The 15,176-nt window shown below is 44.2% G+C and overlaps 1 protein-coding gene and 1 long non-coding RNA gene across 2 annotated transcripts in view; one reads left to right on the top strand and one right to left on the bottom strand.

The window, feature by feature from the left end:
- Window positions 1-484, bottom strand: part of LOC147132646 (uncharacterized) — a 35,023-nt gene extending 34,539 nt beyond the window's left edge. Inside the window, exon 1 of the long non-coding RNA XR_015081990.1 lies at window positions 141-484. This is a non-coding gene — a long non-coding RNA (uncharacterized LOC147132646). The remainder of the gene's footprint in view (window positions 1-140) is intronic.
- Window positions 1-15,176, top strand: part of anln (anillin, actin binding protein) — a 73,441-nt gene that overhangs the window by 37,176 nt on the left and 21,089 nt on the right. The gene's annotated exons all lie outside the window — the stretch shown is intronic.

The following is a 15,176-nucleotide window of genomic DNA, read 5'->3' as shown; positions in this document are numbered from 1 at the left end:
GCATCAGCTTATGCTCACATTTACACACTTGCGCCTAAAAACGATCTTTATCACCACTCGTACGAACGTAAAGTGCTCAACACTAATGTTTTAACGCCGTTGTAGACTGATTTCTATGACTTGTGAGTGTATTGACTAACCTGTGGCAAGAATAGGAGGGACACACGTTGAGCCGCTGTTGTCATCGCAGAAGGAGCATTTACTATTCCTCGCGGCATAGAGTAGCGGCAGTGCCGCTGCACCTCCTAGTGGATGGCTGTGGATTAGCTGCCTAGAAATGAGTGAGAAACTATAGAATTTAAACTAGGGAAAACAAATACAAATAACAAAATAAATTGTAGGGGTCTCTGTTTTTAAACATCTGATTTCAACTCTCTACATATGCAGCTCCACCAGACTAAAAATGGCATTCTGGTTAATGTTGCGTTTGTGCAATATGAGCGAAGCAGCAAAATGCACCCGTTTTTTTAGCCATCGCAGGGGGCGGCCATTTTGTCACTGAAAATGACAACCAATCGCGGCTCACGAGCAGTTGTGTTGTCACTTTCAGTCGACAGCAACTGACAAAATGGCCACCCCCTGAAATGGATAAATATGGGTGCATTTTGCTGCATAACGCCTATTCCACAAACGCAATATGAACCAGAATGCCATTTTTAGTCTAGTGGAGCTGCCAAAACATATTCTTGTAAAAGAAAAAAAGCATTTTTTTTTTTTTTCAAATTCTGCTTTAATTTATGTGACTAATATTACCATATGTGTTATTACTGTTGTTATTGTTATTCAAAGCTGATGAAGAAAATAAGGGCAGATTTTGAATCAGCGCCCCCCCCCCCCCAAAATCATCTGGAACAATTGACTTGCGTTTCTGATTTCTGAAAAAAAAAAGGTAAACATTTGCTGACCAGTGTCATCAATAATAACATATTCACATTAAGGGAACATATGAGCACATTTCTTATTTCAGAAGTGTGTATAAAACTGGCGGGCCTTGGCCAGAAGTTTCCAAAAGCTGGGTGACCCCTGAACTCGGTTATTTTGAATGAAGCCTACAACGGAAATAGTTCATGTCCGTTCATTGTATGGCACTCAGGGCCCAGCATTATTTGTCTGTCTGTCTGTTTTTTTTTTTTTTTTTTTTTTTTTTTTAACAATTCTTGCTGTCAATATGAACTCGTGTGATAAAACGATTCCCAAAAGTGCTACGGTGAGGTTGGTGTAAAGTACAATTTCCTGATGCATGATGGCTCAAAGCAATACTACAATATAGTCAGAGCTGCCAAACGTCACAGATGGTCCGTATTATGTTGTGGAAATGATTGATGCTAACTCATTGGGACCGTAACAAAACAAAAAAAACAAGACATTTAACTTTGCGCTGATTTTGTCCAGGCTTAAACGATCGAATCCAATCTCTAAACAATGTTATTTGGTTGTTGACAAAATAGAGTGCTGCTGAGTTTGAATTTTGACTTTTCAGATCTGAGTGATCAAATTTAATAGACTCGCTTTCTTTTATTACAGTTGAAAACAGAATCGGTAAAGGCCGATGCCTCCATAGCCACCAATCTTTCTGACGCACGCTGGAATCTCAAATATTTTGATTCAGGCTGCAGGTACATGCACCATTACATAAATACGTGACGACAACAAAGACGGAAGCCATCATGTATTGACTATTATGCTTAGAGCGTTATGATTGTGTTGTGCAATTGAACCGTGTGAATAATTCTTTTTATCTTGTTGCATAACCTGCTGCAATAATCGTCTTGGGGTAAGGCTCTTGATTCTGAAAGCATCTTTGATTCTGAAAAATTGCAACGTTGTACTTTGTCAGCTTTAAATGTTTCCTAAAGTGTTTTTATTTCACCGCTTTTCAGTTCTCTGCACAGGTTTTAAACATGTACTCGTTTGCAATGTTTGTGTTAAGGACGTTTTTTGTCCACTCTCAGGTGAGGGAGCTCTGTTTCACACTGCAACGCTACCGATTTGGCATAAAACGTATTTGAGAGTTTCCATCGTCAGACTTGAAATTGGCTTTTAAAGCGGCCTTTGTTGCCATTTGAAACCGCTCTCATTTCAAAATCTATGCAAAGAATGTTTGATTACTGAAAAAGTGAACAATTTCTCATGTTAAATAGTAATATTGTACAGCAAATATGGATTGTACTCTTGAGCTTTGAAAAGAATATGAGGCCAGCCGTTGGAAAGTGTTGTGTGTAACAGACTTGTACGTTGACTTTTCTACTATGTTAAACTTTTCTATTAAGTGCTTTACTTTTTTTTTTTTTTTTTTTTTTTTTTTGAACGAATGCAACCTATAGGTTTTGGTATACGTTCCAGATCACCTCTGCAATAAGTGAAATCCGCGATGTAGAAATACACTATGCAGTACTGTACACTAAATAACTATTCTATTTATTTTTTTAAAGGTCTTTAAAAATACTTTTAAATGCTACAAACACATTTAATACGGTATACATGGTTGCGTAAAAGTAGGTATGCAGTTGTGAAAAAAAAAGAGAAAATATGAGGAACAAATATTCATCATATTATGTCACTAATTTCACCGATGTGATACTACTGTATTCGTACTATTGTACCCCCCAAATATTTGAGGCGCAACCATGGACTAATTATAAACGCAATCTAATTATTTTTGGTAATTGATTCATCGTTTGGATATTTTCTTTATTTTGGGGGGAATTTCAGCTTCCCGACAGTAAATATTCTCAGATTTCTGTAGTCCTCAATGAAAGCAGACTGATCATCAACATTTTCATTTTCTTTTTTTTTTTTTTTTTTTCTTCGGACATCTTACAGACAAAACTGTTACTGAATCATGACTCATTTGTGCAATTTCTAGACTGTCAGTTTGAATTAATGTCCTGTTTTCAATAAAGGGATGGAACTTGAACATGTTTTGATCTGACTCATCAATTAATCGATAAAATAAGCATTAGGTTAATTGATGATTAAAATAATCGTTAGTTGCAGCCTGTGTGTTGCCATCCTGAATTATTGGCACACCTGGTTCAAATGTGTTCTTTAGCTTCTAATAAATTCATTTTCCTAAATAATATAGGACCAAAATAAATGAATAACAAAAGAGGAAAATGCAACCATTGTTTCAAGCGGATTGACAAAAAAACAAATCCCACATTTAGAAATAATTATTTGACATCAAATCAAGTATGCCAGAATGATTAGCACCCCTAATGTTAATGCTTTGTACAACCACCCTTTTTTCCAACAAAACAGTATCTTATCTTGTCCTATATTCTTTCACAAAAAGAGAGCTCTTAGACCATTCCTCTTTGCACAATATCGAAATCAGGGGTCGGCAACCTTTCAACCTCTGAGCCATTTCCACCACGGAAAAGAAATTAATGGGAGCCGCAACCACTTCTTGACATCTGAAATGAAGATGTTAGCGCATATATATATATATGTGTATATATATGTATATGTGTATATATATATGTGTATATATATATATATATATATATATGTGTATATATATATATATATATATGTATATATGTATGTATATGTATATATGTATGTATATGTATGTATGTATATATATATGTATATGTATGTATATATATGTATGTATATATATGTATGTATATATATATATATGTATATATATATTTATTTATTTATACATGCACACTTGTGAAATATTGTGTGTTGCTTATAAAATCCATGCGTTCATCCATGGTTCAGAAATTGAAATTGATTGATTAAATTAACACATTTTGAACTCTTACAAAAAAAAAAAATCACAGAGTTGGTCTCTTTCAAATGAATCAAGCTGAACTTAAACTATCCATGTGGCAAACAAAAATGCCTGAATTTAATATCATAGAAAATAGGAGCGCGATTTCACTGAGCAATAAAGATTTGCAAAATAACTGCCTGAGTGTTTCTTTTACCTGGTTAATGGGACCTCAGCTCCTGAACCTCTGCGCACTCCGTCGGCAAATTGTCCAAAAACTCACAAGTTCAATGCATGGGAGGATTGTGAAGCTGCTCTCAAAGAAGTTAAAACGTCACTTGACCTGTTAAGATGTATTTGATTGAAATAGCTTTTGATTTCAGCAAGTGTGACCTCCCAATGCTGAAAACTTAACAAAGGACTACTTTCAGTTTATTACAACTCATGAAATGTCTTCATTGTATGTAATTGGCAATTTGTCTTTGTTTTTTTGTCAAAAAGAATATCATCATTGGGTTGGTTTGTACAAAAAGTTATTCTTTGATGGTCAATGACTTCATGCTGAGTGCATTTGCATTGACTGTTCAGGAAAATCTGAGAAAAATACCTGTTGGATAATCATTTGGAACACAGTATAGCTCAGACCATTTCAAATTGAGGTGACAAAAAGTATCATTGAAATAAATGTTCAGCGTGCTGCACTTTGATGACTTTGCTGAAATGACCTGCAGCTTATGATGGCGTCTTTTCTGGCTTCTTTCGTCCCTGCAGATGTAATAGCAGGAAGGTAGCGCAACTGTCTCAGCCTAGATTACAAACATCAGGTTAGCCGAATGCCACATCCCTTAAATTGGCACAATTATCTATCGTTTAGTAGCTGACTGAGCATTGCACATTAGCTCCAATAGCTCCGTCGTCACGGGCACCACACCTTGACGTTCTTCTTCTACTCAACAATATGAATGGATATGGCCAGAATGGCGGGAAGACGATAAAACCACATTTTGTTGAAATACCATTGAGTGTTGCTGCCAACATTTGGAAGACAACTTAAAGCTGGTCTATTTGGCAGGCCCCACACATGAAGGTTAAAAAAAATAAAAAATGAATAATAATAATAATAATAATAATAATAATAGGCACCATCGGTCAAGAACCCAGTTGTCCGAAACAAAACACGTTTTAAGGTGCAGTAGCTGTTAAAAAGGCCGGGTTCTTTCTTATTTATGTTGTTATAGTACCCTCTAGTGGTTAGCCTGTTAGTGTAATTTAATTTGAGTTAGGCATGTTTTGGTCACCTATTTCAAGACCCGCGATAACTACCAGATGAAAGTCACCGTAACACGTTTAAACATTCCATCCAAGTCGATCCAATTTACAAGGTGTGCGTGCATCAGCATGTAAGTGACTCAATATAAAGTGCCTTTTTTGTGATTGCGTTTTGTGGACATTTCAGTTGATATCGCTCGTACTGTTTTGAACTTTGTGTATGGTTACGACCGCAGCAAATTGGTGTCGTGTTGACGAGGCATTTCATTGCAGCCGCTCATGTTTTTTCATTTGTATTTTGTTCGACAGAAACCACACCCATGTCCAAGCCAATTAAAGATTGCAGGGACAAAACTGTTTTGATTATATTGCTCACCTGGACAGTATTTTAATGTTCTAACCGGACACACTGCAGCAGTTATCTCTCTCATAAACGTCTGAAACCCAGTCATACCCACAAATGTTTTTCAGTAGCCCTACGCTGGATCTCGACCTACTTGAGCATTGTAGCACTTCCATCTTTGAATTACTGTAAATATCGATCGATACTTAAAATTGAGCACTCTGGATATCTGCATATCCATATTTTGGTATCGATCCACCCATCCCTACTGTGGATAAAGAATACTACTTGGGCGCTACTCGTGAGAGTGTGTCTCACCTCCATAGTTAACTTTACACCTGCTGCTGACGCCGCGTGGCTTGCACACATCGAGGGAAGAAGAGGCGGCTCGACTGTCGCACATGTTAAGCGTCCAAGCGCCACTTGAAAGGGCTTCGTCTTGCATTCAAAAATGAATCCTAAGTAACAGCAGGTGAGGGCAGACACACCATGATGAGGAAACGTGCCATCTTCTGCGTTAATGGGGCCAGGCACGGCTCCAGGAATTTTTGTTTTCTTGCTTGACCAATACAAAGGAGGGGCTGAGAAAATCATTTATGAATAGATTTGAGTGTGTCAATTAAAATAGTGGAGGGGTTTAACTGTGGCCACAACAACGATTTCTGACGGGGCCCTAGCGCCCCCTAGCCCTGGTGTAGCGCCATGGCGGAATGTGGCCGTTCCAAAATCCAGGCCGCAAGTCGAAAATAAAATAAGTGGCAATTTGGACCGTCACAGATGGACCTTTCCATAGTGAACGGAGTGCAGTTAAGATAAATACATGACATTGTCTATTTTCTGGAAGGTGCTGTAGGAAATGTTTTAGGTGAGTTCTATCAATTCATTACAAGCGTTCATCTTCCACAACAAAAAAAAAAGCATAGCGGACATCAAGAAATCAGGCTCGATGAGCTTTGGAGCAAGGTGCAAATTGTGTTGCCACGGTGTTGACAGGAAGAGAAAAGAAATAGGGGATATCTTCCTAGTAGAGTTAAGAACTTCCTGCAAGCTCGTTTCTATACGCACACAGCCTGTTTAAACTTTTGATTTAAATCCAGTCCTGTACATTTTTTTTTCACTTTGTACGCACAGGTCACTTGTATTATACTTTAAAGAATAGGCCAATACATTTGCAGTTTATCTTTAAGAACTGTTTATTTTTGAAGCATTCAAGCGGGATTTTTGACTTAAAGCGAGGATAAGTGCTTCAGACAGTAGATGGGTTTATGCGCAACAACTTATTTGAATTGTTAAGTAGTAGGGATGTAACGATTTATCGAAAATCGATATACAGTAAATGCTTCAAATATGCACCGGTGTAAAAATAGAAAAGAATCGATTCGCAACGCCCTGTTAACTCGAGCCGCTCTCTCATGCCATGCTCGTCTGTAAAGCACGTGCAGTAGTGGTAATCATCAAACAGAAGCATTGTGGGTAACAGTGTCATGGCTACCCGAGTGAAAGTTAACAGAATCCGAAAGTCACGTTTCACAAAATGACCTACAACTGTCACGTGAGGATCGGGGTTTGGACCCATTCGCAGATATGACACGGAAGTTGAAGAGTAAAAAGTCTTTATCAAGAAAAATACAAAGTAACTACAGAGATCAGGACTGGAAGAGAGTTCGCATCCTCACTCTAAGAAGGTGTGACGCACTGACAATGTGTCAGTGTGTAACTCAAAGATTGAAACTGTAAGACTTCAGACTCGGTTGCCAACTTTCTTACTCCTAAATAAGGGACAGGTGCACGGTGCCACGGTGGTGTGAGCATGATGTATGAATTTGGGATTTTTTTTCTCTAATTTTCACGTTAATGCTGAAACCACATTGTGTTTCTCACAGGACAGCGACGATATGTCACCTCATATGAAACCTCATATGAAACCACAATTTGGCGCTTTTCATCAAAAAACGGGTGTAAGAAATCTGAAATGTAAAAGAGGAGTGCGACTCACCAAATGTATTTTTTCCACGGATATTTCTGGCTGCTTTTGACTGACTCAAGCAGTCTTCTGTCATTTTGCGCAGCCAGAGAGAAGTCCTGACATGACAGGTGGAGTGATTGCCGCTTGTTCTGAGATTGACGCTTTATCTGATCCAGGATCTGTCATGTGTAGTACCGAGAGTTTCCATTAGGAGCGCGGTAATGTGCTATCACTGTTTAAGAACCAGCATTGTATGTTCGAGCAAGCAAGTATACAAGTAAAAGACATTGAGCTGCCAACCCGTCTGTGTCCGTCGTTATTGACAATCGATCGCCATCCAAAGCTTTACTAAAAACATCATATATTACAGGATCGGTAGATTGCAGTTTTCCGTATTTGCCAGAGTTGAAGAGTTGGGACATTTGAGTATGGGACAAGCCAAATCAGCCCAAAATACGGGACGTCCCGGCTAATACGGGACAGTCGGCGACCCTACTTCAAGTTCAGACCTATATGACATCATAAAGGTCAAAGCATAAAAGGACCAAAGCAACTGCAGGGATACTGATACATCACGTAAACAACCATCCATCCATCCATCCACCCATCCATCCATTATCTTCCGCTTATCCGAGGTCGGGTCCCGGAGGCAGCAGCTTCAGCAGGGAGGCCCAGACTTCCCTCTCCCCAGCCACATCTTGCAGCTCTTCCATAGGGATCCCAAGGCGTTCCCAGGCAAGCCGGCAGACATAGTCTCTGCGGCGTGTTCTGGGTCGTCCTCGGGGTCTCCTGCCGATGGGACATGCCCGGAACACCTCACCAGGGAGGTGTCCAGGAGGCATCCTTATCAGATGCCCGAGCCACCTCAACTGGCTCCTCTCAATGCGGAGGAGCAGCGGCCAGACTCTGAGTCCCTCCCGGATGGCCGAACTTTTCACCCTATCTCTAAGGGAGAGCCCGGACACCCTGCGAAGGAAACCCATTTCGGCCGCTTGTATCCGAGATCTTGTTCTTGTTCTCGGTCATGACCCATAGGTGAGAGTAGGAACGTAGATTGACCGGTAAATTTAGAGCTTTGCCTTTCGGCTGAGCTCCTTCTTCACCACGACAGACCGATACAGGGTCCGCATCACTGCAGACGCTGCACCGATCCGCCTGTCGATCTCCCGTTCCATCCTACCCTCACTCGCAAACAAGACCCCAAGACACTTGAACTCCTCCACTTGGGGCAGAATCCCATCCCCGACCTGGAGAGGGCACGCCACCCTTTTCCGACTGAGGACCATCATCTCAGGTTTGGATCGAACGCCTTCTCCAAGTCCACAAAACACATGTAGACTGGTTGGGCACACTCCCAAGCTCCCTCGAGGACCCTGCTGAGGGTGTAGAGATGGTCCACTGTTCCACGGCCGGGACGAAAACCACATTGCTCCTCCTGAATCCGAGATTCGACCTTCCGACGGAACCTCCTCTCCGGTACCCCTGAGTAGACCTTACCGGGGAGGCTGAGAAGTGCGATCCCTCTGTAGTCGGAGCACACCTACCGGTCCCCCTTCTTTAAAAGGGGGACCACCGCCCCGGTCTGCCAATCCAGAGGCACTGTCCCCGATGTCCACGCAAAGTTGTAGAGGCATGTCAACCATGACAGCCCCTCAACATCCAGAGCCTTTGTGAACTCCGGGCGGATCTCATCTACCCCCCGGGGCTTTGCCACCGAGGAGCTTTTCGACTACCTCGGTTACTTCAACCCCAGAGATGGGAGAGCCCACCTCAGAGTCTCCAGGCTCTGCTTCCTCAGTGGAAGGCGTGTCGGTGGAATTGAGGAGGTCTTTGAAGTCTTCTCCCCACCGACCCACAACGTCCCGAGTTGAGGTCAGCAGCACCCCATCTCCACTATAAACAGTGTTAATGGTGCACTGCTTTCCCCTCCTGAGACGCCGGATGGTGGACCAGAATTTCCTGGAAGCCGTCCGGAAGTCATTTTCCATGGCCTCCCCGAACTCCTCCCACAACCCGAGCTTTTGCCTCAGCAACCGCCAGAGCTGCACTCTGCTTGGCCAGCCGGTACCCGTCAGCTGCTTCCGGAGTCCCGCAGGCCAAAAAGGCCCGATAGGACTCCTTCTTCAGCTGGACAGCATCCCTTACCGCTGGTGTCCACCCGCGGGTTCGGGGATTGCCGCCACGACAGGCGCCGACCACCTTGCGGCCACAGCGGCCACGATCGGAATCGGCCGCCTCAACAATGGAGGCACGAAACATGGTCCACTCGGACTCGATGTCCCCCGCCGCCCCCGGGACGTGGGCAAAGTTCTGCCGCAGGTGGGAGTTGAAACTCCTTCTGCCAGACGTTCCCAGCAAACCCTCACAATACGTTTGGGTCTGCCAGGTCGGACCAGCATCTTCCCCCACCGTTGGAGCCAACTCACCACCAGATGGTGATCAGTTGACAGCTCCGCCCCTCTCTTCACCAGAGTGTCCAAAACATGCGGCCGCAAATCCGATGATACAACTACAAAGTCGATCATCGAACTGCGGCCTAGGGTATCCTGGTGCCAAGTACACATATGGACACCCTTATGTTTGAACATGGTGTTCGTTATGGACAATCTGTGACGAGCACAGAAGTCCAGTAACCGAACACCGCTCGGGTTCAGATCCGGGGGGGCCGTTCCTCCCAATCACGCCCCTCCAGGTCTCACTGTCACTGCCCATGTGAGCATTGAAGTCCCCCAGCAGAACGATGGAGTCCCCAGGTGGAGCGCTCTCCAGCACACCCTCCAAGGACTCCAAAAAGGGTGGGTACTCTGCACTGCTGTTTGGTGCGTATGCACAGACAACAGTCCCCCCACCCTAAGGCGGAGGGAGGCTACCCTCTCGTCCACCGGGGTAAACCCCAATGTACAGGCGTCGAGCCGGGGGGCAATCCGTAGGCCCACACCTGCACGGCGCCTCTCACCTTGGGCAACTCCAGAGCGGAAGAGTGTCCAACCCCTCTCGAGAGGACTGGTACCAGAGCCCAAGCGATGTGTGGAGGTGACTATATCTAGTCGGAACTTCTCAGCCTCACACACCAGCTCGGGCTCCTTCCCTGCCAGAGAGGTGACATTCCATGTCCCAAGAGCTCATTTCTGCTGCCGGGGATCGGATCGCCAAGGTCCCTGCCTATATCCGCCGCCCAGCTCGCATGGCACCCGACCCATTTGGCCCCTCCCACCGGTGGTGAGCCCATGGGAAGGGGGACCCAAGTTGCCTTTTTGGGCTGAGCCCGGCCGGGCCGCATGGGTGCAGGCCCGGCCACCAGGCGCTCGCCATGGAGCCCCACCTCCAGGCCTGGCTCCAGAGGGGGGCCCCGGTGACCCGCGTCCGGGCAAGGGAAACTGGAGTCCATAAATGTTTTTCATCATAAGGGGTCTTTTGAGCCGTGCTTAGTCTGGTCCCTCACCTAGAACCTGTTTGCCATGGGTGACCCTGCCAGGGGCATAAAGCCCCAGACAACCTAGCTCCTAGGATCATTGGGACACGCAAACCCCTGCACCACGGTAAGGTGACGGCTCATGATCACCTCCACAAAATCAAAAATACCGTGGCGATTGCTCCTCCACTTTCACAAGCTGAAGCGGACAAGAGCGTGAATGCGCACACGAACCCCGACTGGTTATAATTCGGACATTTAGCGACGCTAAACTCGTGTCTCAGTAGGGAGAAAGACGGCGGCTTGCAGCAGCAGCATGGGCAGATTGGAGACCCCCGCTTCCCTCCCCGGCTAAAGGTAGGATTGAGCGGCTAATAGCAGCAACTAGCTTCAGGCCTTTAACACAAAAGGCGTTAGCACAACAACATTAGCTCCTTACTGTCCACCCAGCGTGTGGAGGTGAAGATGAGCCTGTGTCTTCATGTCGCCTCGCAAGCAGTGGCGTGCGGTGTCCCTGTCTGCTTGCTCGCAGTCGCAATCTGCCTGAGTGAAGCGGCGTGAGAGTGACGAAAGCCCTCATCGAACAGCGAACAAAAGGTTTCGGCGAGGCCGACTGCACAGACCAGTGTGGCCGCATTGGTATGGAGTAAGATCGCTGTCAAAAAGGCATATCGGTGATTAAAAGATTTGCATCCGTAATAGTAAAAGGCATATCCGTGATTAAGGATTCATATCCGTAATAGTAATAATTTGTGAGTACAAATCAAAATTGTGAGGGTTTGACTTCTTTTCTTGAGAGTACGAATCAAATTGTGAGGGTTTGACTGCTTTTCTTGTGAGTACGAATAAAAACTGTGAGTGCCGTTGTTGTGTGAATACAACTCTCGCTTCTGTGACTACGAATCTTCACTACGCACGAATTGCCAGTTTACGACGAATCACTTTTGTGAGGACGAATCTGCACAACATGCAAATTAGGATGACGTCACGCAGAACACAGGCAGGTCCGAAGGGGAGCTAATCGATCCGCGATTCCTCTCCCCGCGCATGCGTAGAGAAGAAAACAAAGATGGCGAACGCGAGCGGATCGGACGGCGCTTCCGGCGGCTCAGGAGACGCGTTTTCACAGCAGGTAAAGTCAGCAACGTGTATATCCAATTTATTAATATGGATTCCAGAACGTCGTTCTGTCTCAAATAATATCTTTGGACTCAGGCTTACGGCGATAGATTGCAATCTAATGATGCGTTTCACTGTTAGCATTAGTACTTGGCTAATGTAGCTCTGTTTTCAACGTGTCTATGTACCCACAATTTATCACGTCGACAAAAATGTCGAAAATTGTATTTTCCACCATTTCGGTGGAGTCTGGGAGAGGGAGGTCAAAGCAGTGAAAGTGGTTCTCAACTTCGCACTTGGAGGACAGGTCCCGCCACTGTGTTGGTTGAAGTCGAAGCGATCCTAAACTCTAAACCGTTGGGATACACAAGTAGTGACCTGGCTGACCTGGATCCCATCACGCTCAACTCCCTCCTCATGGGGCGCCCTGACGCGGCTCTTCCACTCGCCACCTATGGTTCAACCGATGACATCAGTGATCGTACATGGAGGTACAGTCAGGCCATGGCTGACCAGTTTTGGAGGAGCTACACCTCAGAGTATCTTCCCAACCTGCAAGGCCGTCGCAAACGGCAAAGAGAACGCAGTAACTTGGAGGCTGGCACTCCTGTCATGATAGTGGATCCAGCGCTACCCAGAGCGCATTGGCTCCTGGGCAGAGTGAAGACGGTCCTCGGGGGAAGGGATGGGAGAGTCCGCTCAGCTATGGTGGACACCGGCCATAGAACCTACCACCGACCAGTGGCTCGCCTAATCGAGCTTCCCCCTCACTCTGACCCTTCCCCCTTGATAGCAAACCTTCAACCTTCATTTATATAACTGATTTCCTTCCCGTAACTCAGGGGGCGGCTGTTCTGAAGGTTTGCATGTTTGTGAAATTACTGTTTAAGTTCTGCTGTATTGTTATCCTGAGTTGAATTATTTCTTTGAGTACTGTTTGCCTTTAACGTTGGTGTGGCGCATGTATTGGACTATGGACTATAAACTGATTTCATTGGTTACGGGATGGCTCGCGCGATGCGATTGATGACGTCAGAGCTCACGCGCCTGAACAGAAAAAAAGTGTAGTGATGTAGTGATGGGCATAACAGTTCTTTTAAGTGAACTGAATCATTAGAATCAGTTCATCAAAAAGAATCGTTCAAAAGAACCATTCACCGAATCATTCAGCATATATATATTTATATATGTATATATACATATATATGTATATATATATATGTGTTTATATATATATATATATGTATGTATATATATATATATATATATATATATATATATATGTATATGTATTTATATAGGCGGCACGGTGGTCGACTGGTTAGCACGTCCGCCTCACAGTTCAGAGGTCGTGGGTTCGATCCCAGCCCCGGCCTCCCTGTGTGGAGCTTGCATGTTCTCCCCGTGCCAGCGTGGGTTTTCTCCGGGTACTCCGGTTTCCTCCGGTTGATTGGACTCTCTAAATTGCCCCTAGGTGGTGTGGTTGTTTGTCTCTGTGTGCCCTGCGATTGGCTGGCAACCAATTCAGAGTGTCCCCCGCCCACTGCCCGAAGACAGCTGGGATAGGCTCCAGCACGCCCCGCGACCCTTGTGAGGAGAAGCGGTATAGATAATGGATGGATATATATATATATATAGATATATTGTCCACACCTGATGTTCTACGTATTATAATTATAATTGGTGCGTTTTGGATTATCGTTGCTAACAAAAACGTTTGCATTGATGTACTGTAATCACGTCAGGCAATAGTCGTATTTGTGTTTGGTGACAATGCACCGGACTTTCCAAAAAAAACACAAACACTCAAATATTCAAAAAACCATTTTCATAACCATTATCATCATGGTTATAATAACGGTGATAAATACCAACAACAACAATAATCGCAGTAGACACTATGCCTCCATAGATAAACGTTTGTTATTTCGGAGGACATAAGACACGGCCGTCACGCGCCCGGTGTATTTTTGTTTTCACACGTTACGAAGTGCAGGCTTGTCAAATGAAGCGGATGACTACATGTCTGGTTCAACGTTCTGTTGCGCTGAAACAAAAACAAGAATTAATAAAACACTCGGCACCAAACAAGATTTGAAATAAAAGTACAATTTAATGGCAAACCAACATTATGATGATCGCACCACGTTATAGTTGCAGTAGACAGAGAGGATAACAATATTTAAGTGTATTGTAATAAATGTTTTCAAATAAAGTTGTCGCCTGTCCACAACAACGTCATCTCCCAGCTGCTGCAGACCGGGGCGCCTCATCACGATCTGGCGAGGTACTTTTAAGTTTGTCAGAGTTCTGATTTGTTTTCATGCGCTTGCCCCCGGTACTTGGATGGGCTTAACATTAGCCGTGATCTAGGAGAAACGGATGCCAAAGAAAGCTTGACCCCGCGAGCACGAAAGGAGTGGTGTTGGCGAGTGGTTCCTTCCTTGGCGAATCGCGAATCATTCATAGCAAAACTCAGTTCACCCACTGACCGCATGGAGTTCTCGTTCGCGTGAACGAGAAGCGGCGGCGACACGTTCACTCGCCGAATCGTTGGTGAACGGGAAATGACATCAGCGATTCCTTCGTGAAGGCCAATGGCGTGGCAGTATGTTCAGTAAATCCCGTTTACATCTGACGTTGGCTGCTGATTGGTCGATCGCGAAGATTGACAACATGCGCGTGGCTGGATAGGGCGCTCGGATCCACCTGCTATTCCCCGCACACATCCACAAGGAGGACTTTCCCCATCGTTAGCTTCAGTTCATGAGCACCACCAACCCGGGCAACGTTTTGGTACCATTCAGTATTAATTAAGGACATTGAGTTTAAATTGCAATTGGGCTGAATTATCATTCTAAATATAGATTAAATTTGTATGATTGACAATTGAATATCCGTTGCATTATTTTGCCAAAGTGTTTCATATTATTGTTATTCTGATTACGACTCGTTGCTTCCTCTAAAGTTACATTACAGTAAAATATAGTGACAAATAAGGAGTTGAGATTATTTGTTTATTCATTTGGTGAATAGTTTAATCCCCCTCACGTAAACATACAGTCCTCTACAGGCTCCGGCGCACGCGTTAAAAACAAAATGAAAAACCAATACAAATGTTTACCTTAGTTTTATTTGGCACAGAGTTTTCCCCCAAGTTTACTCACATGATTTCACTCTCTTCTACATTAAAAAAAAAAGGCGCCCAAGAAAAGTGAAATATGTTTACAAGTATTACTCTTAGCATTTATAGCTAGTTTGAGAGTATTAGTGCCACTCAGCACAGCGTTTAGTTTTGGGTTCAATTTTCAAAAATGCACTGAACATTTATAGCTAAAAAATA

This window comes from Filicampus tigris, chromosome 18, assembly GCF_054856515.1.
Source record: "Filicampus tigris isolate MCC_2025a chromosome 18, RoL_Ftig_1.0, whole genome shotgun sequence".
NCBI lineage: Eukaryota > Metazoa > Chordata > Actinopteri > Syngnathiformes > Syngnathidae > Filicampus > Filicampus tigris.
This window is presented reverse-complemented; position numbering and strand designations above follow the sequence as displayed.